General features: G+C 42.3%; 1 protein-coding gene and 1 long non-coding RNA gene across 2 annotated transcripts in view; one reads left to right on the top strand and one right to left on the bottom strand.

Annotated features, from left to right (window-relative positions):
* Window positions 1–384, bottom strand: part of LOC121104265 (WW domain-containing transcription regulator protein 1-like) — a 1,432-nt gene extending 1,048 nt beyond the window's left edge. Inside the window, exon 1 of the mRNA XM_040636684.1 lies at window positions 122–384. The gene's annotated coding sequence lies outside the window, so the exon portion shown is untranslated. The remainder of the gene's footprint in view (window positions 1–121) is intronic.
* Window positions 385–573: 189 nt separating this feature from the next.
* On the top strand, window positions 574–21,957 carry LOC121104266. The gene is made up of 3 exons (XR_005836544.1): window positions 574–1,492; window positions 18,685–18,902; window positions 21,197–21,957. It is a non-coding gene; the product is annotated as an uncharacterized LOC121104266 (long non-coding RNA).
* Window positions 21,958–25,210: the final 3,253 nt, after the last annotated feature.

The raw sequence follows: 25,210 nt of genomic DNA, 5'->3' as shown, positions 1-25,210 counted from the left end.
CCCCCCCCCCCCCCCAGTCTCAACCCAAGCCAGCTCCACGACATCGCGACTCCGGAAGCCCGAGGAGCCCAGACGCCCTGGGGTGGAACGCGGTGAGCGGGCGCGCTCCAGCGGGCTCTACCTGGGCGCGCAGCGAAGCCGAGTCTGGGCGTGCGGCGGCCGCCGTCCCGCCCGAACTCGCCGTCTGGCCTCAGTCGCTCGGGTGCGTCCCGAGCTCGCAGGGCTGTAGTGGGGGCCCGGCTGGCAAATCCCGACCTGGTGCCTGGCAGCCGAGGGGCTACGGCTCTCACATCCCCCGAACCGGCCTCAGGCGTTCGCGCTCCGTGAGAAGGAGGCGGAGGAGAAGCAGACTGCGCGGCCGCCTCGGCTCCCGGACTGTCCCATAAACAAAGTTTGGAGCGAACTCCCACTCCCAGAAAAGAGGCGGGCCCGAAAGTTGAGCTGTTGAATTATGCATGACCTTCAAGTCCTGAGCCAGCCTGCCCCCGCACGTCCCTCCCCTTCCTTCTCCTCCTCCTTCTCCTCCCCCACCTCGGCTCCAGAAAACCCTGGGCGTGATAGGTACTTTGCTGGGTAAGAGGAGACGCGTGCCCCCCATCCACTCCTCCCGGTCGCGCGGACCTTTCCCGCGGAGCCCTGGACCTGCATTCCTTTGAGTTTACCGCGGACTTAGGGCGGGATCAAAGGGAAAGTGGCCTGCGCCTGTTTAATCAAGGGTTTGTGGACCGAAACTAAGGCTGGGGGCGGCGGAGGGCACGCGAGTGAGCGGCCCAGGCGGAGGAAGGGCCAGTCCTGACCGCCGCGCCCTCCCTTCGTGCTCGGTGTCGAGGCCCCGAGCGCCCAGAGCGCCGCACTGATCCGAGGTTCTGTCTGAGGGCGGGCTTGGGTCCGCCCTGGCTCAGGGAGACAAGGCCAGCCTTTCCACGGGAGGCTGCTTAGCGCTTGTGACCATATTTGGTCTGGCGAGGAGGCATCTTGGCTTGCAGTTGTCTGCTAGAGCGCAGACGGTGCCCAGAAAGTGCCTCTGTCACTAGAGCTGCGGCTTCGCCAATGGGTGCGTTGTAAACAAACAACCTTGAAACCATTCATCAAACCTTAGTCTCCTCGCGTGACTCGGGTCACTAGAAATTGAGAAGGAACCTGGCCAAAGCTGGGTACTGGAAAGGGAGAGCAAACGCGCCCCCCCCTTCCCCCGCGACATCCGCGCGGGTTGTGGGAGGATTGGAATGTCCCTGACGCCCTCCAGAGAGCCTGGAGCCGGGATGGAACCCGAGCAGGTGGCTGGGAGTAGAGAGGGTGCGCCAGTGACCCGGAAAAAACCACCCCACCCTCCCACCGACTGGATCTAGGAGAGGGGTGGAGACCCCCAGCCCCTAGATCTAGCTTGACAAGACAGCTGCGGGGAGTAGGAGGCGGCCTTGGCCTTCGGAGCAGCTCAATTCCTTCTTCCCTTGTCCCCTCTCCACTTGGGGGAAAGGGAAGCGGCTGCGAGGTAAGTCACGTTTCACAAATCCCCATGCCATTTGATTCAAACAGTTTATGAAATAAGTCAAATGAGGCAATATATGTACAGACAGCCGGGACTTAACAGTGGTTGGACTTAACGATTTTTCCACTTTAGGATGGTGCAAAAAGGATATACATTCAAACTTTACTTGGAATTTTGAATTTTGACCTTTCCCCAGGCTAGTGATACCAGTGCCATACTCTCTTGATGCTGGGCAGCGGCAGCCACAGCTCCCAGTCAGCCCTGCCATCAGAAGGGTAAAACAACTTACACTTACAGCCATTCTGTAACCATGTAACAATTGTCTTTCACTTTCAGTGCAGTAGTCAATAAATTACTTGAGATATTCAACACTTTATTATAAAATAGACTTTGTGTTAGATGATTTTGCCCAACTGTAGGTCAATGTAAGTGTTCTGAGCACATTTAAGGTAGGCTAGGCTAAACTATGATGTTCAGTATTAAATGCATTTTCAACTTACGGTATTTTCCATTTACGATGGATTTATCAGGACCTCATCCTACCTAAATCAGGAAAGATCCGTAAAACACCTTGAACAGCACCCAGCCCATTTGCATACCGCTTCATTAAATAAAATAGAATTGTATTAAGTGCAAGTATTGCACCTCAGTATTTTTATAAGGGTGAAATAAAGTGAAAATCTGGAGTTGCCTTGAAGGAGAAAAGTTTACAGGAAAGACAAGACCACCCCATAGTTTTGCCTTGGAAAAGGCCAGGGAGTATTTGGGGGCCACTCCCTGAATGGCTACTCCCTGTCACTGCCCACAATAGAAAAGAGCCCACCAAAATGAGGCACCTGTCACCCCGTTATCTATACTTGAAGGTGTGCTCTGATTCTAGACTGCCCACAGAGTGGAAAAAATCAGGGCTGCCTTACAGAGAGACAGCCAGGCGGGTCACTTTCAAAGATAGCAGAGCATAAGCTCTTTTCCAGAGACTCTGGAACCCCCGATTTCCCGTGCAGCAAAATCCTCTGCCCATAGGACCAGCAGAAGGAACGGGAAAGCGACACGTCACTCCACCGGAAATAGTATCAGTAAGCTATTGTCAGAAGCCACCACAGTTATGACAATGGTGAAATTAGCTATGGAACTAGAGGAAGTGACAGGGACCAAATGGTTACTAATGAGAAGCTGCAAGGCTAACTTGATGATTAAAGGATGGAAACTTGAGTCCAGCCCTACTCCAGGAAGTTCCTCACCCAAGAAGAAAGGGCCTGCTTTGTAAGGAGTATCTGGCAGCTACCAGAGAAGAAGAAAATGCTGAGGGAGCCATGAAAATCAGCCAGTGAGAATCAGGGTTGGGATTGGGTGGGCAAGGATGCTGTCTTCATTCCTTGCCAAGCTTCAAGAAATAGATAGTGGAAGAGAATTTTATCCCTGAAAAGGAAATTGCCCAGATCACAGGATAACTCAAAGGGAAAATTCCCAGTTCCCAAATAGCCTATACGATAGTGGATGTTTGAGGACAATTGCTCCATCCTTCAAACAACAGCTTCAGATGACATAACATTTACAGGTCCCTTGGATGTGTCAGGTACCACCCACATGAGGCAGCATGGTGTAGGGACTAAATGTATAATCTCTGGAGTAAAATACCTGAGTCACCTCAAGCAAAATATACTGGAGCTCTCTATTCTTGGGTTCCTCCTTTGAAAATTACAATAACAGTGCCCACTTCACGGGGTTCTCAGTTAAAACACTACAAAGTTTATCCATTGGCTCATGATAGAACACAAGTTTTGAAGTGCCTAGCTCTACTCTTTATGTTGGGCAAGTAACTTAGCTTCCCTAAGTCACAGATAATTCATTCACAAGTTGGAGATAATATTGTGGTAGTTGGTGACATTGCTGCTTTTCAGCGGGACCTCCCTCCTGTTAGTCACACCCTTATGAAGTCCCTTCCAACTTATATCTGGACTAGGCTGGTGACTTGCCTTAACCAGGAAAATACAGCATTGAGTATGTGCTAGCTCCCCCAACCCTACCCCCCCAACCCTCACCTTAACCCCTAAGAAGGTGTGGAAGTTTCTATTTTTGTACTTGTGGAACACCTAAGTCCCTAGATAAGTCCAGCTACCCCACTGAAGAAACCACATGGAGAAGGAGAGGCCCTGAGATACGGGGAGAGAGGGAGAAGTCCAGCCACCCCCCATCTGTGCTGAGCCCAGCCCCTAGCGGCCCCAGCTGACTGCAAACACATTAGTGACCACCATCAGGATGAATAAAAGAACCGAGCCTTGCCCGGCCCAGACTGCAGAACTGTGAGCAAATAGAATGGCTCCTGGTTTAAGTCACTGAATTTTGGGATTTTTTTAATGCAGAATGAACATGCTAAGGATTAAAAAAGAAAATGCAAATAAAGTTCTTAACACAAATTCTGTTACATACTAGAGCACTCAAATGACTGTGATTGAAGTCTCACGGAGACCCAAAGAATAGATAATATGTTTTATATCCCCATTTCACAGATAGGGAACCTGGCCCAGTGAACTTAAAGCATTTTGTCCAAGTACATACAATGAATTCATGAAAAAACCCCTCAGATTCAGCCCAGGATTTATTCTAGATCAGAGTGCTTTTTCTATTCTCCCATCCTGTGCGAGTCACCATTTGTTCCCTGGTATTGTCATTTTAAATCAGTGTGCTACCTCCTGCATGCCTATCTCCTAGAGAAACTCCGCAGTTTTTATAAAATAATCAATTGAGAAGGGCGCCTGGGTAGCGCAGTCCTTAAGCGTCTGCCTTCAGCTCAGGGCGTGATCCTGGCGTTCCGGGATCAAGTCCCACATTGGGCTCCTCTGCTGGGAGCCTGCTACTTCCTCTCCCACTCCCCTGCTGTGTTCCCTCTCTCGTTGGCTGTCTCTCTGTCACATAAATAAATAAAATCTTTAAAAATAATAATAATCAATTGAGAGTAAGTAAATTTTCTCCGCTTGCAAATACTTTCCTCTAGAAGCTGATACCTGCTTCTTAATCTTCCCCTCAACACACTTCCTACTGAAAACTTCCCTGAGCCATCCATCCCTCCTCCTTTCTGTCTCCATCCAACCAATAGCAAGTGATTCTTTATCCTGTGTCCCTCAAAACCATCCTTCCTTTCCTGCTCCCACAACAAGACCTTATCTCAAAGTGCTTGGAGTGGCTCCTACCTGGTTTCTCTGCCTCCAGTCTCTCCTTTCTGGCCTCCTATTTTCATGATGTCATTCCCTGGCTCTCAAGCTTTTAACAGCTGCCCACACGAATAAAGGTCAGAGCTATCAATCTAGCACCCAAGGACTTGCAACAAACTGCCATCTTCATTGCTTTCTGACCTTGATTCTTACACAAATGTGTCTTTATCCACTCCCGCCAGGCTCTGACCCAAGCACATTTAGCCTGTTCCCTCACTACAAATATCTCTATTTGAACCCTGCTCAAAACTGCCGTCCATATTCCATTGTCAAGCCTCCATTAGTCTCTCTCCCTTAAATTCATATTATTCCTGTCTTTTCCTTTGTTTTCGTGTCTGTTTCTTTGACACATAATCATCTATAACACTGTCTTATATTCTAACTTTTACCTCAGTTATCTCTTGCCTCCTCAACTCTAGCTGCTGGGGCTAGAAGAATCCTACATTCTTCATGGAAGTGCCCCTTTGAAGCCCACAAGTCCTTATTGAAGGCATGATGATCCTTACATGATTTTGTCCATTCTTCTTTTAGCACCCACTGGCATACTCCTAACGGTTTGTAAAGTAGCCTCTCACCATTCATTACAGTTTTGGCACTTCATATGGAATCAGCTCCTGAAGAGAACTGAAAGCCTTTTGAGGACAGGTCTAAGAGGGCTTTGTTTTCTTTCTGTTTTTCCCCACATCTAAGAAGGTGTTCTCCACACAGCCGGGCTCAGTACCGGTGGTCACCCAGCCCAATGGCTGTTGTTTTGACTTCGTCATCTGCCATATTTGCCTCAGGAAAGCCACAAGCTGCTTTCCTCAGCCCTGCCCCTCTGAATTGCTGACTTGGTGTGGGTGACTGATTCCAGCTAAGGCGAATGGTCAGAAACTTGGTGGGGTGGGTAAGTTGTTAGAGGACTCCAGCCCAGAAGCCCTTGAGGCAGAACCTGCCTGGGCTTGCTGAACCAGTATAGAGAAAATTCCCAGAGCAGAATCAGCATTAGCAACTGAAGAGGAACTAAGCAGACAAGGACCTTGAATAGATAAGGGTTTGAATAATAAAGAGTCCAGAAAACTGTTGGCATAAGATTAATCTTTATTTCACTAGGAGGATCAGAGTTGACCAGTTCCTTGACAAATCAAATGTGACACTTGTGTATTCATAATTTACTGCATCCCAAATGTCTAGCACAATGTCCAGCATACAGCAAGGTTATACTTAAATCAAATACTTAAATCAAAATGAGTTGGTCCTGCCACACATTTTTGCACGTATTCTTTGCAGATACAGGTCTCATTGTCAGGCTTCACTTTGGTGTTCCTAATAAATGCATGATGGGCATGATCATATAAGGAAGATAATTTTGATAATGATGATGAGGGATGGGATTGTGTTCTCCCTAATGTTATCTCTTGCTTCAGCAATGCAGTCAGATTAGAGGAAAGGGGGCTTTCTGAGATTTAGTTTTTACTTGGGTACTGTGTGCAAGTAGTTTGTCCTCTACTATTTTCACTATTTTTTTTTTTGTACTGGGGAAGATATTTTTAAATGGAAAAAATAAATTAATACATATCTTCTTAGAAAAAAATAGAGATTAACTATCAAGCTATATTGTAAAGTTATATTGCCAATTGCAGCATAATCTTAATTAGAAGTATCCTAAATATTTAACAAGAAATTGGCCACATATTTGTGAAAGCTTAATATCTAATGAAGTTTTTGATAGCTATCTGAAATAGTACTTATGGGGGTGCCTGGGTGGTTCAGTCAGTTAAGCATCCGATTCTTGGTTTCAACTCAGGTCATGATCTTAGGTCTTGAGATCAAGCCCTGCCTGAAGCTCTTCACTCAGTATAGAGTCTGCTTGAGATTCTTTCCCTCTCACTCTCCCTCTGCCCCTCCCTCCACTCATTCTCTAGCTTTCTCTCTAAAATAAATAAATAAATAAATAAATAAATAAATAAATAAATAAATAAAATCTTTTTCATTTTTTTCTTTTTTAAAGATTTCATGTATTTATTTGACACAGAGGGGCGCCTGGGTGGCTCAGTCATGAAGCATCTGCCTTCGGCTCAGGGCGTGATCCTAGCGTTCTGGGATCCAGCCCCACATCAGGCTCTTCCGCTATGAGCCTGCTTCTTCCTCTCCCACTCCCCCTGCTGTGTTCCCTCTCTCGCTGGCTATCTTTCCCTCTGTCAAATAAATAAATAAAATATTTTTTAAAAATTAAAAAATTTAAAAAAATATTTGACACAGAAGAGGGAGAGAGAGTACAAGCAGGGGGAGCAGCAGGCAGAGGGACAGCGAGAAGGGAGCCCAATGTGGGGCTCCATCCCAGGACCCTGAGATCATGACCTGAGCAGAAGGCAGACATTTAACCAACTGAGCCACCCAGGTACCCCCATTTTTCTTAAAAAAATTGATAAAATCTTTTTTAAAATATGAAATAGAGCTTCTGAAGATAACGTACCAATGTGAAAAAGATAATTTTTATTATTTTTGAAGAAATACATCTGGAAACAAGTATCTATGAACACTATAATTACAACTTTGTTCAAAAACATGGGAAAAGATGAATGAAAAGATGCTAAAAATAATCCCTAAATGCTAAAAAATAAAATGTAAAAATAAAAAAGATAAATGTTTCTCTCTATGTACTTAGGTCTGTGTAAATCTATAAATGCATTACATAATAGAGAAATTGAATCATCACCCTCAGAAGCCCAAACCATATTATTAGTATCATTTTGGGTATGATGAGAGAACTAATAGCAGTGTTTGGAGGTAAATTCAAGGTTATTAGCATTATTTATACATTCAAAAAATATATTTATATTGTTTGAGTGCCCACTACATGCAACACCAGAAGTGATCTTTCAAGCTAAACTTGGAAGAGTCCACCACCTGATAGGACAGTCACTGGTTGATGATGTCACTGAACTCCTCCCTCTACCCAAATAAGTCCCAGATCTGGTTACACCAGCTGTTCAAGCCACTGCCCTTCTCTGTCTTGTTTGTCACGTTGACAGGAGCCCAGGATATACAAGCTCTCCTCTTATCCCTCTGTCTCAGCGTTGTCCAGACTCAAGTGAGGCCACCTTTCATGCCTGGTCAGAAAAGGTCAATCCCTTTTGGAGCCAAGAAGAGGAGAGGAGCAATCAAACCAGTCTGGGATGAAGAGAGGGCCCAGGACTCAAATTCTGCTCCACAAGAGCACAGACTCGATGGATGTGAGTTCAACTCACACTTAAAAATGACACAAGTTTCCTTTAAAACTATATATTTACATGGGGCGCCTGGGTGGCACAGCGGTTAAGCGTCTGCCTTCGGCTCAGGGCGTGATCCCGGCGTTATGGGATTGAGCCCCACATCAGGCTCCTCCACTATGAGCCTGCTTCTTCCTCTCCCACTCCCCCTGCTTGTGTTCCCTCTCTCGCTGGCTGTCTCTATCTCTGTCAAATAAATAAATAAAATCTTTAAAAAAAAAAACAAAAAACTATATATTTACAGATAATCTTAAAGAGTGAATTTATTCTCGTGTAGTGCCACGTAAGTCCTAATTGGACCATTTGACCATAGACATTTCCACCTAGTCATAATACTTAAAAGTTGTTAGTACTTCAGTTATCATGGTAGTAGTAAATAATGTTTATATATTTTGCAGACTATAAAACAATTTCACCTGTGCAATTATACATGAATCTTACAGTAACTCTAGAATTGGCAGACAAGCCTTACTAGGCCTCCTATTATACAGAAGAAAACAAAGGTTCAGAAGACTTCGTGCCTCGCCGAAGGTCATCAGTTTATAACAAGAGAGCCAGAACTCAAACCCTGTAGTGCCTATAGGCTTTCATATTATATTTCTCTCATAACTTATTTTTTTTAAGATTTTATTTATTTATTTTAGAGGGGCGTGCAGGAGTAGAAGGAAAGGGAGAGAGAGAATCTCAAGTAGATTCCCCACTGAGCACAGAGCCCAACTCGGGGCTTGATCTCACAACCCTGAGATCATGACCTAAGCTGGATGCTCGACCAACTGAGGTGGATGCTCGACCGACTGAGCCACCCCGGCGCCCGTATTTCTCTCATAACTTCTTAACTGAATCAGAGTCTTAATTGCTTCCTCGTTTGTAAGATTACAGAATGCTGTCCCTCAAAAAGATAGGATATTTTTAGTTCTTTTTCCTCCATTGACTTATCCCTCTAATATCATTTCACAATTGCTTTGTCATCTAATGGCCATTCAGTGCACAGAGGCTCCTAAAATTTAAATTCTAGTTGTCTCCTCCCTCATTAAATAAATGAAAACTCAAATGTGTTGGAGGATACTTAAAATGTAATCAAACTCTGATTAATGGAGTACTTGCATGTATTAAAGAAACCTTCTGTCATGTGAATCCTCACTACTAATTAATATGGAGCAGGCAGTCCCGACTTTTTTTTTAAGGGTTTTATTTCTAAAGTTATTTTATAAATTGGTCATTTGAAACTCAGAATGTGTTTTGTTATAGAAAAAAATATATTACAGATGATGGCTAGCTACCACAGCCATCCTTGGGAGCCCCAAAACTTCAGTGTGTCCTGGTCCTCAAGTTGAGTCTTTCTAGACCCTTAGAGGACTGGTGTGGGAGAAGAAGAACACAGAAAGCAGGCATATTTATTCTATGATAGCAGCAAGAGGAAGTTCTTGAAGGGTCAAAGCGTGTCCTGTGACTTCAGGACTACCTGGTTGGGCAAATTCACATTTTCTGTATCATACATTCTCAAGAAGTGGGAGGAAAAGTAGTTAAGGCTTCTCTTGGCTGCAGGTAAAAAGTTATGTTCACGAAAGCAAAAGGGAGCAGTTATAAGGATACTGCATGGAACATAAGGACGTGCACACCTCCCTCCCTCTCCCTCTCTTTCCCTTGTCTCTGCTTTTCTCTACATTATCTACTTCATTGTTTCTGGACAAAGCAGCCTTTTCTGCATGGTACATGCTTTTCTATGCCTCACAATTTCACATATTACAAGCAGTTCCTCTTTTTCTTTTTTTTAAAGATTTTATTTATTTGAGAGAGAAAGAGAGTGAGCGAGAGCGAACACAAGTGGGGGGTAGGCAGAAGGAGAGGGAGAAACACACTCCCTGCTGAGGAGGAAGCCCGACATGGGGCTCGATCCCAGGACCCTGGGATCACAACCTGAGCCAAAGGCAGACATTAATCCACTGACCCACCCAGACACCCCTACAAGCAATTCCTCTTAAAAGAGAAATGGACTTTTGCCTCAGGTCTAAATCCCGAGGGAAAGATCTCTGGTTTAATTTGAATCAGGTGTCCATCTTTGGACCAATCACTTTTGATGGGGGAGGGGGGCAAGAGCAAGGTCAAGAATAAGTACAATGAGCATAACCCTAAAGGGCAGACAGGAAGCTCCCAGAAAAGAAGGCCCAGGCAGAGGACCCCAGACATGGAATAACAGCTTGAGTTCATATGCTTAGTATTTCTTAGCATGAACCAAGTCTTTCAGCTGTTTGCCTTTTAGAAATGAATCACAACAAAACACTTGGAGGAACCACATGATGCCCTTGACAGCTACACAATTTTAGGGCTACCTGGGCACTAACCTAGAGGCTGCACGTTGTAATTCTACTAAATCATCATCTCCCACTTTTTGAGCAGAGATTTCAGGCAAGAGACATTCATTCTATTTATTTCCTCCTACCTGTCAAAGTTTTGTGTTTCACAGAAGGGAAAATAATCTGCAGACATTTCAGAAGAGTTTTACTTAAAACACCTTGATAAAATGCCAGAGAAAAAGTGAATGAGAAGATCCCTGAGATTTAGCTACTACTTTACTAAAAAAAAAAAAAAAAAAAATCCATAACTATTATCTATGCAAGTGTCAATCGAGGCTATTCCCTTGTATAGATTGCAGAGCCAGGAGTTCAATATTAGAAATCATAGTAATTTAGACTTTGGCTGTTTGGCATTGCATCTATAAAAATAAAACTGGTTAATGGCCTTCAAGGAAAAAAGCCTCTAGAATTTTAGTCTTCCACTTCTCTTGTAATTATTACAAGACTGCCTGAACTAATTAAATATGGCAACATAGACCTTTCAATGAGAAAGGACAAAGTTGTGATGTTGATTGAAACACATTCTCAAGGGAGAAATCTATCTCTTCTGTCTGTCCCATGGACAGGTATATTAAGGTGTCCCAGAACTGATGCTTCATTATGTCACATCGGACGATAAGGTCTTGAGTTGGAAGTGATGGATTCCATTCTTAGAACAAAATTCGTCACCAATAGAGGGGGACCCTTTTGATGAATTATCTGACAACTTAGCAGCAACAGTTATATGATTTCTCCACATAAGCTCCTGTAGACACTCTACTCACCAAAAGACATGGAGGGCTTTCAAAACTTTTTTGTGTTAGTGTTTGAACACCCCCCAAAGAGACTGCCAAGAAATAAGTTTCAGTGTGTTCGGCTCAAAGGATAGACACAATCTGGTGGTAAATTTCATTCTTGCTAATGAATCCTCCCTTTGACTTTCTGGACAGCTTGGCCAAATAAGTTTGGAGGCCAAACTTTACAGACTCCAAAGCAAGCTGTTGGTATGAAAGAGACCAGATCATTTTGCCTAAAATCACCAAAAACCTTTGTGTCAAGTCCAGAGTTTTACCCTTAGTCAATCTTTCTATTTTACCACTGCCAGGGGTGGGGTGGTGGGGGCGGTGGGGAGGGGAGTTGGTTTTTTGGGAGAGGAAATAAGAACCCCCACATACAGGCATTTTCCCACCCAGACTTATTTACTTGCAAGGGAAACTTCTTGGTGGCCACAAAATCCCACCAAAGAAAATCCCAACCAAGTTCATTCCTGTGCCAGTTTCATTAATCCACAGCTTGGAGCAGCAGTGTGTAGCTGGTCTGGGAACAAGACTGCTCTTTCTTTTGGTTATCACAAATCCATCTGAACTCAAAAGGGCCTCACTTAAATCAGGAGTTTCTATTCTTCTCAAAATGTCATGTCATTTGAATTTGTAGTTCTATGATCTAAAGGAAACAAACAATGTCCCCACCACTGGTGTCCAAAGGGAGGGAGGAAGGAGGGAACCATGAAAGTAATCCAGGAAAACACTGAAAGTGAACTTGCCCTTCAGCAAACAGACAAAAATTAATCTCTAAGTTCTAGACGACACTAACATGTTCTGTAACTCCTCTGCAGAGGCCAGCAGAAATACCTGGATTTATAAGGCAGGTGTCTGTTTAATCTTCAGTATTCAAACTTTTCATCGAGAAACAAAAAAATTGAGAAAACAGATGCTTACTTGGAAAAAAACTAGCAAGAATGATTTGTGGGTCAGTTCAGATCCACCGGGAAGCAGACGCCAAGACAGAATTACATGAGCAAGAAATGTACTGGGGGATATGTCATAAAGAATAAAGGAGAGGGGTGCCTGGGTGGCTCAGTTGGTTGAGTGACTGCCTCTTGGTTTCAGCCCCCTGTAATCTCAGGGTCGTGAGACTGAGCCCCGTGTCAGGCTACGCACCTAGCCTGGAGTCCTCTTGGGACTCTCTCTCCCTCTCACTCTGCCTCTCCCCCTGCTCTCTCTCTAAAATAAATAATCTTTATTTTTTTTTATTTAATGATTTTTTATTATATTATGTTAGTCACCATACAGTACATCCCTGGTTTCCGATGTAAGGCTCAATGATTCATTAGTTGCGTCTAACACCCAGTGCACCATGCAATACGTGCCCTCCTTACTACCCATCACCGGTCTATCCCATTCCCCCACCCCCCTCCCCTCTGAGGCCCTCAGTTTGTTTCTCATAGTCCATAGCCTCTCATGTTTCATTCCCCCTTCTGATTACCCCCCCTTTCTTTATCCCTTTCTTCCCCTACTGATCATCCTAGTTCTTATGTTCCATAGATGAGAGAAATCATATGATAGTTGTCTTTCTCTGCTTGACTTATTTCACTTAGCATTATCTCCTCCAGTGCTGTCCATGTTGCAGCAAATGTTGAGAACTCGTTCTTTCTGATAGCTGAGTAATATTCCATTGTATATATGGACCACAACTTCTTAATCCAGTCATCTGTTGAAGGGCATCTCGGCTCCTTCCACGATTTAGCTATTGTGGACATTGCTGCTATGAACATTGGGGTGCATATGGCCCTTCTCTTCACTACGTCTGTATCTTTGGGGTAAATACCCAGTAGTGCAATGGCTGGGTCATAGGGTAGCTCAATTTTTAACTTTTTAAGGGACCTCCACACTGTTTTCCAGAGTGGCTGTACCAACTTGCATTCCCACCAACAATGTAGGAGGGATCCCCTTTCTCCACATCCTCTCCAACAATTGTTGTTTCTTGCCTTGTCTATTTTTGCCATTCTAACTGGCGTAAGGTGGTATCTCAGTGTGGTTTTGATTTGGATTTCCTTGATGGCTAATGATTTTGAACATTTTTTCATGTGTCTGTTAGCCATTTGTATGTCTTCATTGGAAAAGTGTCTGTTCATATCTTCTGCCCATTTTTTGATTTGTTTATTTGTTTCTCGTGTATTGAGTTTGAGAAGTTCTTTGTGGATCTTGGATACCAGTCCTTTATCTGTAGTGTCATTTGCAAATATCTTCTCCCATTCCGTGGGCTGCCTCTTAGTTTTTCTGATTGTTTCCTTGGCTGTGCAGAAACTTTTAATCTTGATGAAGTCCCATAAGTTCATTTTATCTTTTGTTTCTCTTGCCTTTGGGGATGTGTCATGAAAAAGGTTGCTTTGGCCGATGTCGTAGAGGTTGTTGCCTATGTTCTCCTCTAGAATTTTGATAGATTCCTGTCTCACATTGAGGTCTTTCATCCATTTGGAGTTTATTTTTGTGTATGGTGTGAGATAGTGGTCAAGTTTCATTCTTTTGCATGTAGCTGTCCAATTTTCCCAGCACCATTTATTGAAGAGACTGTCTTTTTCCCACCGGATGTTTTTTCCTGCTTTATCAAATATTAGTTGCCCAAAGAGCCGAGGGTCCATTTCTGGGTTCTCTATTCTGTTCCATTGGTCTATGTGTCTGTTTTTGTGCCAGTACCATGCTGTCTTTGTGATCACAGCTTTGTAGTACAGCTCAAAATCCGGCATTGTGATGCCCCCAGCTTTGTTTTTCCTTTTCAACAGTTCCTTGGAGATTCGGGGTAAAATAAATAATCTTTAAAAAAAAAGAAGAAGAAGAAGAAGAAGAAGAAGAAGAAGAAGAAGAAGAAGAAGAAGAAGAAGAAGAAGAAGAAGAAGAAGAAGAAGAAGAAGAAGAAGAAGAAGAAGAAGAAGAAGAAGAAGAAGAAGAAGAAGAAGAAGAAGAAGAAGAAGAAGAAGAAGAAGAGAGAAAAGGAGGAAGAGTAGGCCAGGAAAGCCTTCATATCTCCACGCAGGTCTGATACCTGTGAAAGGAGGAAAGTGAAGGAAGGAGGATTGGGTAGAAGTGCCTCAGACTGCAGCACAGCTTGAAGAAAGTCCTAGCCAGGGTGATGGGAAACTCCAAGACAATGACTGACCATGAGAGGAGTCCCAGGGTGGGCAGGGATGGCTCAGCGTTAGCACACTGCTGGGCTCAGTCACAGGCAGACTGAGATCATGGCCTTCCCCGTGTGAACAATGCAGTCATTCCACAGGAGTGGCCACTGGCGGTGTCAGCTGGCTGCTCTCATAGGAGGGTCTCTACTGAAAGGAGCCCTAAGCAGTGAACCCACATGGCTTTCACCACTGTCTAGACAAACTGCATCAAACAGACTGACTCCTCCCATCCATTTCAGGATGCGGTTCTTGCATGGTTCTTAAGGACCTCTCTCCTGAGGGGAAACTTCAGTGGTTAATGAGACAAATCACAGTCCCTGCTGTGGCAGTTGGTCTTGAGGCCAGAACTGGTATTCATCTTCTCTCTCAACTCCACTATCCACCCTAAAGTCTCCACAGCCCATGCCATCTCCCCTGCAGGTGCTGATGGCTTGCCTACCTGGTGGTGCAACTCAAACCTTCATTTTAAGGGGGCCCAAGCCCTTGGAATCACACCCTTCTTAGACTGGGGCTGCTGTCCATTCACAGTTATAATGGGAAAAACTAATCCCCAGAGGCACCAAGTGGATCACCTAGTTGTGCACATTCCTCCCTGTCTACACCTTGTGTGGTAGCAGCCTTTACTCCTCCTGCTGCTCAGGGTCATTGATCCCAGCCAGAATGATGGTGACTCTTCTTGCTGTTGTCCCCTGGACACAGGAGTCTAAAGTGTGTACATGGGGGCGCCTGGGTGGCGCAGTCGTTAAGCGTCTGCCTTCGGCTCAGGGCCTGATCCTGGTGTTCTGGGATCGAGCCCCACGTCAGACCCCTCCGCTGGGAGCCTGCTTCTCCCTCTCCCACTCCCCCTGCTTGTGTTCCCTCTCTCGCTGGCTGTCTCTATCTCTGTCAAATAAATAAATAAAATCTTAAAAAAAAAAAAAAGTGTGTACATGGCATTCACAGATTACAGTTAAATGTTACTGTTGTCAGGTCCCCTAGCAAGAGTGTACTCCCTTTGGGGACCTGAACCTCTAACCCTATAGATTCCAAAGCTGCAAAGATGGGACACACAAAGTTCCCCAAAGGATCACTGGGAATGGTGTTAAATGGGTCCACTTTTGCTTCCACCTCTTTGTTCTTAGACTCATGCATTCCTCCTGTAAGTGATATAATATCAAATAGAGGTCTTTGATTTGGTGTATACCCTGCACCCTGAAGGGTGGCTCCTCATCCCTGCAGAGTATTGCCTGTAGGCTGGTGCTTTAGCTGTGCCTTGACTATCAGTTTAGCTAATTCTAAATATTGCAGTATGTAATACAATCAGTGCATTCTATAGCCAAGGGGTAATATCTGTACCTCCTTCACTGCGAAGTGAGTTCCCTGAGCAAGTGCTATGTTGTGTGGGATTTTATGTCTATGGATGAGGCATTCTGCAAGTTTCCAGGTAGTGGTGCTAACTGAGGCTCTGTAAGCATGAAAAGCAAATCTATACCCAGAATTGTTATCTACTCCTATGCAGACAAAGTGGATGGAGGGGGCCTACTATAGTCAACTTGCCAAATGGCTGGTTGGACTCTTCTAGGAATAGTGCCATATTGGAGGCTATCTCTGTTGTTGGTACATTGAACATTTAGAAGCAGCAGGAGCTAGATTAGCTTTGGTAAGTGGGAGCCCGTGCTGTTGGATAATGCATGGCTTCTGTCTCTGTTACTTTTCATTTGTCATCATGTCAGTCCTGGGATGGTTTATGGCAAAGACTGGCTGGCATCAACTGGCCAAATCCATTTTTTTACTTGTTTTTTTTTTTTAATGCCTCTTCAATGGTGAATACTTTTGAGAGGGCATTAATCTGTAACACAAAATCTCCATACTTCNTTCCTGCTCTCATATATCCATCTAACATGCTTCTGCTTCTGACCTCTTGGTCTTCAGTGTTCCAGTCCTTTCACTTTCAGGGTCATTGCACAGGAAAGTGTATATATTCGCATCTCAGGCAGTCACCTCTCCTTCCACACAAAGTAAATAACCTGAAACCCATGAAGCTCTACCCACTGGGAAGTTTCTGAGCCACTACCCATTTTTGTCTTGCACCCACATACTGAACTGACCAATTGATAAAGTAAGCTTGGGCTTTTTCCTCCCCCTGCTTGGGACCCTACAGAGAATGAGGGCAGCTGGTACATGGATGGTGGATGACACAAGTCTGGGATACCTACTTCTGCAGTTTACTTATGCCCTCTGATCCTGGTCAGGCTCAATCCCAGATGTACCACTACTCTTGAGCCTGTCCAGTTGTATGACTTGATAAATCCACCAGAACCCAGCTTAGAATAGACAGTTCTAAATGCATGCTCACTTAGTGCCCCATGGCCAAGTGCTCTATCTCCACCAGGTCCTGGTAACATACCAGGAGCTGTTTTTCAAAAGATATATAACTCTCCTCGGAGGATGGCATGGCCTTGCTGTAGAAGTCCCAGGGCCTATGTTGTTATTCTCCCACTGGGGCTTACTATATCCTACACAGTATCTTTTCCTACCTCCAACACTATAGGTTCTGCCAGGTGGTAGGGAAAGTAACAGCATTGCTCACACCACAACCTGTTCTTGCTGTAGAGTCATTTCTAGCTCTGGGTGTCTCCCATAAATAAAGCCTTCTATAAATCCTAGTATTTGGGCTACAATAGCATTCCTAGGTATGGAATATGTTGCCCCTGGGACATAAAGAAACCCACCAGGCATTGTGTTTCCCTTTTTTATAGTAGGAGGTGCAGGATATAACACTCTATGTTTTACTTTGGAGAGGTCCCAAATTACCCCTGACTACTGAATCCTTATAAACTTCACTGAAGTGGCAGTTTTGTGAATCTTCATAGAGTTTGTCTCCCGTCCTCTGGTGTGAATGTCTCCTCCCAAGGCTTCCAGCATCCTAGCCATATCTTGCTCATTCTGCCTGATCAGCACAGTGTCACTGATGCAATGAATCAGTGATGTTCTCTGGGATGTTCAGATGGTCCAGATCTATATATGAACTATATATAACAGAGGGTAGGAGAGTTAACATATCCCTGGGGGGAAACTATAAATAAATGTTGTTCCTTCCCCATGAATGCTGTTTCCAATCCTCTTTTCAAATTGGAATGGAAAAAAACTCATTTGCCAAATTAACCATTCATACCAAGTATCTGAGGCCTTATCAGTTTGCTCCAACAAGGAAAATGTGGCTGGCCCAGCAGCTGCAATCATGGCTGCTACTTGGTTGAACTTGTGGTAGTCTAGTCATTCTCTGCCATTCAGACTGGTAAATTAAACAGAGATATGATAGTAACTGCGCACTCCCCTGCACACTTTAGTGGTGGCACTAATCTCTACCACTCTCCGCCCCCATCCCCAGAATGCAATATTGGTTTTGATTTACTGTCTTGCTGGGAGTGAGCACTTTGGCAGGGTGCCATCTCAAAGGCTTCTACATGGCCTTATCCCCCGTGATAGCTTTCACTGCATAGGCTAAGGGCCCAATATGGGATTAGTCCTATTGCCAAATGTGTCAATCCCAATTATATATTCAGAGAGATGTATCTGCAGACCTACGGAATCTGCTCTGAGTCAGACTTTAGCCAGAATTCCATTTATTCATCTGGTCCCCATATCCCTATATCTAACTGTAGGCAAAGGGGCACGACAATGCTTCAGGGCTCCAAATATCAGTCAGTATCAACTGAGAACCTCTATCTAATAATCCTTGAAATGTCTGAGTATTCTTTCCCCAGTATACAGTCATCCAAGAAAACAGCCATAGACTCCTTTGGAAATGGCTGAGAATCCCTCCAGTATTACTTGCCATGGTGTTCCAGGGTCCCTACTCCTGAGAACTCGGTACCCTGTTCAGTCAGTTGGACTCCTGACTGACAACTGGCTCGAACTGAGCAACAGTTTGCGATGTTTTATGGGGGTGACCAGTCTTAACTTCCTGTTCCTTTATTCTTGCCTTATTCTGATTTTAGATGTTAAGCAGCACCCTTCAGGTTATGGACAATATCTAGAATATGAAAAAGGCTAAGGAATATTTTAAATGTCAAAGGTGACTCATTTAAAAACCAATCTTAATAGTCCAAAATATTTAAAGCCATGAACTTCCACTTCTAGGTACAAACCAAACAGCAACTTTTACATAAGTTCTCCCAAATATATATATTAAAATATTCATAGTTCATAGCACTAAAAACTCTAAATGTAAAATACCCAAATACTCTTCAAGAGTATATTGAATAAATAAATTATGAGGCACTATGTAGCAACAGAATGTAAAATGAACAAACTGTAACTACAAACATCATATGACCTAACCTCTGAAATCACCACCCAGAGTCACTTTACAACATTGTGTGGCAGAAAGGTCACAAAAGTCCACCCAGGTCTAAAGGGAGGGATACAGACGTTACCTCTTTTTTTTTTTTTTTTTCCCCAGTAGGCTCCACACCCAGCATAGAACCCAACATGGGACTTAAACTCACAACCTTGAGATCAAGAACTGAGCAGAAATCAAGAGTTGGACGCTTAACTGACCAAGTCACCCAGAAGCCCCAGCCAACTCTTGATCAGAAAGGAGCAAGGTCACATGGTAAAATGATGAGGTGGGATGAGAAATATTGATACAGCCATCTTTGGAAAATATTACCTGCCAAGGTAAGTTTCTTTCAATAATGTTAAATGGATGCTGGCTGAGTGAATACAAGGTATCTTTGTTATCTGAATATTAATTCTCAGGAGATCCACTGAAACACTGTGATATAGGAAAGCAAAAGTTACCCGTAATAGAAATATTCACTAACATATACTCAAGCATCTCTCTCCATTTAACACTTCGAGTACCTATGATTATTGGAAGTGGTATTTATCCACCCATACAATGCAAAATGAAAAGGTAAATCTTGCAAAAAAAATAAAAGATTTTAAGTCAATTATTTTTAGAGTATACACTAGTCCCCCCGTATCCACAGAGAATATTTTCCAAGACTCCCAGTGGGTGCCTGAAACCACAAATATTACTAAATCCTATATATAATATATCTTTCCTCTACATACACACCTATGATAAAGTTTAATTTATAAATTAGGCACAGTAAGATTACCAATAACACTATTAATAAATAAGAACAATTATAAAAATACACTGTAATAAAAGTTAAGTAAATATGGTCTCTCTCTCTCAAAATATATTATTCTACATATTCACCCTTCTTATGATGATGATAAAATACCTAGTGATGAGATGAAGTGAGGTGAATGATGTAGGTATAGTGATGTAGCAATAGACTACTATTAACCTTCTGATAATACATCAGAAGAAGCATTATTTGCTTCTGGACTGCAGTTGACCATGGGGAAGTGAAACCCCAGAAAGCAACATAGTGGATAAAGAGGCACTACTGAATTTGTAATGTTGTGTAACTGGTAGACCAGCTAACAACTGGAAAAAGAAAATCAACAACGATGATCATGTTAGTGGAATTATCTGAAAATCCAAAGATTAAGATAGGCACTAGGGAAATTATTGAAACCCTTTGATTATTTCTGCATGTTAAAGTGAAGGGTATTCTGTGTGCTGTTAACTTTTGTTGGAAAAATTATGTGCCTCAAAAAAAAAAAAAAAGAGCAATACTTGACTCAGATTTTGTACTTTTCAAGGACTAGCCCTTAGTTTCTATAATAACCTAATTTGGTTACAGAAAAGATAAAATTATTTTTATACTTTTTAGTTGTAATAATCAGATATAGTCCAAGTCAAACTTCTTCTTGTGAAGTTTTGATCCCTTTTTGAGTGGATTGACTTCAGTGGTCTTTTTTTTTTTCCATTACTGACAAACAGCCCTCCTATAATCTGCATAAGCTTTCATCCTTCTCTAGGGAGTTAAGTATGAGCAACATCAATTAAAATTACATCAGTGACAGTATTTTCAGAGCTTTCTTAGAAAGCCTATTATATTAAGTGAAATTAAACCTGAGGTCTTACAAGAGTGTTAGTTTTTGCCTTAGATATTAGAGCAAGATGCATCTGTAGTTATCTGCCAGATAACTTTTTCATCAAACATTTATGGAGCACCTGATTTTTGCAAGGCAATGTGTTAACATACTGTGGGAATTATAAAGAGGAACTGACTCTGCGATGAAAACATTAGCATATGTATTTTCAGTCAAGGTCACTGTGACGTTTACGCACTGTGTCTACCACCGCCCCCATCACCTCCACCACCACCACTATCACCACCGTCACGTCTACCACCACCAGCAGCAGCCACATAGATCTAACAGTATAAAACACATTTATTAGGAAAACTGAAATTAAATAAAGAACTTTACCCTGAAGTTATTTGGATAACGGCATCTCTCATTCATTTAATTTGGTTGTATTTCTCTTGGCATATATTGCACATTCCCAAATGATACACACCAATATACTGAAATTTTCAGAGCGGTTTTTCAGCATTTTGACATGCTAAGAGGAAATTTTTAAGTGTGAAGGACTCATGGAAATTACTTATTCCAATTCTCTCATTTCTTAGATCAGGAAAATGAAGCTCAGAGAGGTGAAGTGACTTATGAGTCACTGTGAGTAGACAAGGACAACTCAATCCTCATAATTTACTCACTGTCCAGGGTCTTCCTCTCTTCTCCTGACTCCTGGAGCAGGAGGACCAAGTAAAGACTCTCAGTTCCGCCCGAGGACAAAGTTATCACACCTCTTAGGCAGACAGAAACTCTCTGAAGAAAAGGAGAAAGTGCAAATCCACTCCTAGGAGACCTTGGTTAGCTCAATTTGTGTGGCTGGTTATGTAAATGAAGAGGCCTTGCAAGGGGATGGGGTCAAGAGTTTCCTGGGGGTTCAGCTTGGCAATGCTGTATGGCCTGGAAAGAAAATGATACTTTGCACTTGCATAATACTTTTCATCCCTCCAACAATAACAAATGCAACTTTGTAGTTTCAGCCAAATACTGCAAAGTACTTCACAAATGTTTAACTCAGGAATCCTCAGAACAACCAAGAAAGGAAGACTTTTGAAAGAAAGGAAGAAAACAGCTCTCATCCTCATGATTCAGTGAGGAATCTAAGGTCAGAAGAAATGAGTCTGTACCTAGCTGAGTGACACCACTGGCAGGACTCTTGACATGCAAAGACAGTCCTCTGTTTGCACACTTTCTGAAGTGACCTGGACACGGGATTTCAAAAAGGGCAGATGGGTGGACCAAAAAAGCCACTACTTGTTCTTCCAGCCCCAGTGAATCTATGAAGCTTTTACAAGAGGTTTGGTTCTGAGTCTTTAAAGGTTCTTGGAATTCTGTTCAAAGAACTTTGGCATGTCTCCTAAAAGAATTTTTTAAAACCATGAATCCCTTCACAAAATTTTTAGTTGACATCTAAAATATTTCATATGTTTAAATAATTGCAAAGGTTATCATTTCCAGCATATTATTAATATGTGTATTTTAAAATAAATTATAGCTATACTCTTTTTAAAATATCCAATTGAATCTAAAATCCAAGAAATTTGATGCCCATCATCATCCATTTAAAAATATATATAAACAAGTTCTTTAACAGTCCGAAATTTTACATCATTCCCTTTTCTCCTTAAGCTTATATTCTTGTACCACTTCTCCTATGTACTTTTATTTATATTATTGTGCCCAAAAGTCTTCTTAATTCACTATTATACTTTTCTGCAATAAAAATGTTTGCAAATTAAATTTTTCAATTTTCTGTATTTTTGTTAGGCTGAGCTACAGTAACAAGTAGACCCAAGCATGTAATGGCTCAACACAAAGTCTGTTTCTTTCTTACATAATAGTCTTGGTGAGATGCTCTAATAAACAATGTGCTCTCCTCCACACAGTGATTAAGGGACCCAATCTCCTTCTATCACATGGCTCTGCCATTCCCCTGAACAAGGATCTAGCTTGCAAGCCTATTTTTATGTGCCCTGGGAGCTAAGAATAGATTTATATTTTTAAAGGGCTATTTAAAAAAAAATAAATAAAAGGGCAGAATATGAGACAGAGGCCTTATATGGCTTTGTAAAGTCTAAATAGTTATTTTCTGGGTCTTTACCAAAGTTTGCCAACCCCTTTCCTAGAGCCTCATTCTTGATTGTATCTAGCTGATAGAAGAAGCAAAGAATACGTGGAAAAGATTTTATGGGGACAGTCCTGGAAGTGACCCACATCACTTCCACACACATTGTGTTGCCAGAACAACTACATGGCCACACCCTACACCAAGGAAAATGGGAAAATGTACGCTAGCTGTGCACCCAAAGAAGGGGAGAACAAATTTTAGAAAGCAACTAACAGAATCTACCACTGTCAGGCTCTAAAGCATCAAAAAGAATGTTATAATTACCAGTTGTGTAGAATTTATCAAAATAACCCACATATATGATAGATTAAGATAAACATTAAACAAGGGTGCCTGGGTGGCTCAGTCAGTTAAGCATCCAACTTTTGATCTCAGCTCAGTTCTTGATCTCAGGGTCATGAGTTCAAGCGCTGCACTGGGCTCCATGTTGGGTCTGGAGCCTACTTAAAAAAAAAAAAAAAAGATAAACAAGAAAGGAAAATTTTATTAAAGGTGCAGTTCTTTGCTTTTTAAAGATTTATTTATTTATTTTAGGAGAGGAGAGAGGATGCATGGGAGCGGGGGAGGGGCAGAGGGAGAGGGAGAAAAATCCTCAAGCAGACTCCACGCTGAGTAGGAGTCTGACTCCGGACTTGATCCCAAGACCCCAAGATTGTGACCTGAGCTAAAATCAAGAGTCAGATGCTCAACTGACTAAGCCACCCAGGTTCCCCAAAGGTACAGTTCTTAATAAGATGGATGAGGCTATTTTCTTTTCAATTAGCTCATGTTTCCGAAGTTAGAGCATCAGTTTTAATTCTACTTTTCATTTTTATAAATGTTACTGCCAAGAAAGTTGCATAAAAATAAGAAAATGGGAATGGAAGAGCCTTTATTTAAAGCCAGTCTTAACTAAATTATTTATTATAAAAGCTGTTCACATCTGCAATTTCCAGGGCGTTTGTTAAAAATTTCTACTAAGATTTATCAAACAACTACCTCTGTTCTCTTTCAATTAAAGGTGCCTTGTTGGGGCGCTTGGGTGGCTCAATCAGTAAACTTCTGACTTTGGCTCAAGTCATGACCTCCGAGTCCTGGGCTCGAGCCACCTCCCCCACCCCCACCAAGCCCTGCGTCTGGCTCCTGGCTTAGCAGGGAGTCTGCCTGTGCTTGTCTCTCTCCCTCTGCCCCTCCCCCTGCTTGTGCTCTCTCTCCGTCTCTCTCAAATATAATAAAATAAAAATGTTTTAAAAAGATGTCTTGTTTACTCTGTAAATAAAAATATTGATTTTAATATACTTTTGCCAATACATTATTTTTTTAAATGCTTTTATTTAACAAATTTTAAATATTTTTGTCAGAAGCTTAGGGCTGCTGATTTAGCTCATTCAACTTACAGGAAATACTTCCCATACAGACTAATTGGAAAAGGCAGTCCTCATTGTCAAACCAATCAGCTAAATCAGATTTATATTCTGTTGGAAAAGTCTGAATTCATTTATCAATTCAAATAAGTATGTTAAAATGCAATTTGAGGAATAGCATGAAACCACTGAAAAATTATGGAACACATAAGATAAATTACTAAAAGCCATATATCAGGACGTACGGCTAATGTAATTAATTAATGTATCCACTTAAAAAATGTATAAAGCCATTTAAAAATACTCTTTCTTGGGGCACCTGGGTGGCTCAGTCAGTTAAGCACTTCGGCTCAGGTCATGATCCCAGGGTCTTGGGATCGAGCCCCACATCAGGCTCCCTGCCCAGCAGAGAGCCTGCTTCTCCTTCTCCTCCCAGCTGGTGCTCTCTCTTGCTATGTCTGTTGCTATCTCTGTCTCTCTCTCTCAAATAAATAAAATCTTTAAAAAAAATACTATTTCTCATTACTTAAGTTGTAATAATACCAAAAAAGTAGCTGAAATGTTAAGTTACTTATGAAGCAAGGATGATAGAAGTCCTGCTATTCCTTTGGTAAATGTGCATGTCTGCAGGTAATGGCCTGGGGGAGGGGGTAGATAAAAATCACATATAAAAAATCAGAAAATAATCCATTAAGGTTTTTAAAACTTATTACTTTCCAATGTTTAATGAAAGAGAAAAAGTGTGAACTGCTAAAAACTAGTCTGGCAGATAGCATATAATTTTATATTGTGTTAATATGAGTGAGAAAATATAATGTTTTATTTTTATTTTTTTTAAGATTTTTTAAAAGATTTTATTTACTTATTTGAGAGAGAGAGCAAGCACAAGCAGGGGGTAGCGGCAGGGAGGGAGAAGCAGGCTCCCCGCTGAGCAAGGAACCCGACCTGGGACCTGATCCCAGGAACCTGGGATCATGACTTGAGCCACGAGGGCAGACACTTAACCAACTGAGCCACCCAGGTGCCTGAAATTATAATGTTTTAAAAGAATAAATAAGAATTAACTACCACTGGAAAAATATTCCATGATGTCATTTCATATATATAAGTTTTAATTACTCTATGCGATGGTGCCCATATAATATCAAGAAAGCACATGAAATTTTTATCCATAAGTTTCAGCTAGTGTAGTAGATAATGTAGTATTCTCAGAAAACATTTCAATTAAATTTTTAAAAATTACGTATCCCCCCCCAAGTTGCACAGGTTTAGAGAGCATCATTCACACTTACTCTAGTAAAGGATGTGTATGAAAATCTGACGTGTGCCCCATTTAGTTGTGCCACTCAGCCCTGCATGAGCATCAGGAACCAGCACAGCTTCTGCTATGCATAGATGATTCTTCCCAACTAATAGTAACTCCTACGGCTGAATTTTGAGAATAACTGAAAAGAAATAGAAGACACCATTTTCAGCATTTGAAGTATTCTTTGCTTTGCTATCATAGGTCTCTCTCA

This window comes from Ursus maritimus, unplaced genomic scaffold (assembly GCF_017311325.1).
Source record: "Ursus maritimus isolate PB19 unplaced genomic scaffold, ASM1731132v1 scaffold_20, whole genome shotgun sequence".
Taxonomy (NCBI): Eukaryota; Metazoa; Chordata; class Mammalia; order Carnivora; family Ursidae; genus Ursus; species Ursus maritimus.
Note: the sequence above shows the minus strand (reverse complement) of the source record. Positions and strands in the feature narration are given on the sequence as shown.